The following is a 2,342-nucleotide window of genomic DNA, read 5'->3' as shown; positions in this document are numbered from 1 at the left end:
TTTTCTTTTCTCTTCTCTTCTTTTCTTTTCATTTCATTTCATTTCATCTGTTTATTTGAGAGAGAGAGAGAGAGAGAGAGAAGATACCAGGCGGGCTCCATGCTGTTAGTGCAAAGCCCATTGTGGGGCTCGATCTCGCAAACTGAGAATTCACAAACCCCATGATCAAGAGTCGCATGCTTGGGCGCCTGGGTGGCTCAGTCGCTTGAGTGTCTGACTCTTGATTTCTACTTGGATCACAGAGGTTGGGCTCTGTGCTGTGTGTGGAGCCTGCTTAAGATTTTCTCTCTCTCTCTCTCTCTCTCTCTCTCTGCCCCTTTCCCTTGCTCATACTCTCTGTCTTCAAAAAAAAAAAAAAATTATGCTTTTTGAAAACAGCTAAACCTTTCTGGGTAGAATATTGGTAATGTTAGTTTCTAGCGTGCTTGAAGATAGCCAGATCCCGGAGCCTCGCTGGCCCCAGTGGATATGCTGGGTGCCTTTCAGCTTGCTGTGTTTTCGCGAGTCTCTGCTTTCGCCTGTTGGCTGTGCTGTCCAGCGCCGACATCACGCCTTCTTGTGGAAGCCACTTGCTTCCTTGTTCGTTGAGTGTCGGGAGCCTGGATCATTAAGTTCGACAGAGACAGGATGGCAGGCTGATCCCTGCATCAGGAGGTGAGGCTGAGGCACAGAAGGCACAGTCTGTGGCCACAGTCCCACAGCCGCAAGTGACCGAGCGGGTCTGCTGTGCTCTGTGCAGCCTGTCCCTCGGCAGCTGTGACCCAGTCAGGGCAGGGTGGGTTCAAGGCCGCGCCCTTCCCGCTCAGGTGTTGACTGTGGGGCTCTGGGGCTCACGGCACAGGACTGACCCTGCCCTTTGAAGGCAGGAGGCCGTTGAGGGGTTGCTCGATGGGTGGCGGGTGGTGCCCTGTGCCAGCTGCACCCACGTGATGCAGGCTGTGAACCGAGGCGGGCACGCCTCTGGCTGTCCTTCAGCATTCCCCACCTGTAAGAGGTACAGCTGGACCGGATGTTCCCTGGCTTCCTCCAGCCCCGATTGGCAGCTGCCAGCTCCCTGGTGGGTGTCGTATGCACCTGGCGCTCTGGGTACTTCACGTGTCTATTACTGCACACATTTACAGAGGACGCTCACGAAGCACAGAGAGAGGTTAATTAACTTGCCCGAGGTCTCGGCATTAAGTAGTGGATTGGAATTTGGGATGGGGCGGGCAGCTGCGGAGCCCCGGTCCCGTGAGATGCTCCAGCCGATGGGAAGAGGCTGGGCTTGTGTCGGTTATGAGCACGGGCCTATGAGCTGACTTGGAGCCTGTGGCCTCCCGGGGGTGGGGGGAGCGTCGTCCAGTGTGACGGGTGGGGTACGAAGGAGATCCCGGGGCTCCAAGAGTCGTGCAGGTAAGGTGTTCCAGCGCTGGATGTCATCGAGGCTCTGGGCTGAGCAGAAGCAGCAGCGTGGGGAAGACGGAGGAGCGGGTCCGGGGCGTGATTCGTTGGGTTTTCGCCACTTGGTACGAACGTCTCTGCTGGACAGTGCACGGGTTTGGGTCCCCGTGGATTTGAGCGTCCTCGCTAACTTCCGAGGCTCGCTCAAGAACTGCAGATCTTCGTAGAAAGTCACCTGGTAGGGAACGGACCTCCCTGCCCTGCCTCCACCCCCCCCAATTCCCCAAGTCTGGGAAGCCGCCTGGGAGACCTGCCCCGAGGTCGGTTCTGTAGTCCGGGGGTCAGGGGCCAAGCTCTGCTGTTTGTGTCCAATCTGCCCTTCCTTCGAGCCCCCGGCCCCTTGGTGCCCTGGTGCCACCTGTGAGCCCACGGGGGCCGACCGCTCTCAGTCCCTCGCACAAGCCCCTTCCCAGCAGCCCCTCTTCCTCCTGATGTGTTTCCCGGGCACGCAGACGCGGTGGGGAGTCGGTGTCGGTGCTGGGAAGATTGAGTGTCTGTGTGGTTGTGACGCAGCCTGGCCCGTGTCGCGCTTGCGGGTTTGAGGTGCCAGGAGGTCGCCCCTCATTGCTGTTTTCCTCTCTCTCTCTTCAAGGAATGTCTCGTTTCGCTGCTGCACTCCTGCCCACCCCGTGTACCTGTCCTTCAGGACCGATCCCCGTGGCTGCTGGACTGCGAGGCCCGGGCGCGTGTGCTCGGTGGCCCGAGTGCCGTGGGCCCCCGCCCCCGCTGGCCTGTTGGTCACAGGGCCTCAGTTCCTCCCCACGCGCTGCTGGCACTCCACGCCCCCGCTGGGTGACGACTCTGTGGTGGAGAAGTCCCTCAAGTCCTTGAAGGACAAGAACAAGAAGCTGGAGGAGGGAGGCCCCGTGTACAGCCCCCCGCCGGAGGCGACCGTGAGGAAG

The sequence above is a fragment of the Panthera uncia genome, unplaced genomic scaffold (genome assembly GCF_023721935.1).
Source record: "Panthera uncia isolate 11264 unplaced genomic scaffold, Puncia_PCG_1.0 HiC_scaffold_597, whole genome shotgun sequence".
Classification (NCBI taxonomy): domain Eukaryota; kingdom Metazoa; phylum Chordata; class Mammalia; order Carnivora; family Felidae; genus Panthera; species Panthera uncia.
Note: the sequence above shows the minus strand (reverse complement) of the source record.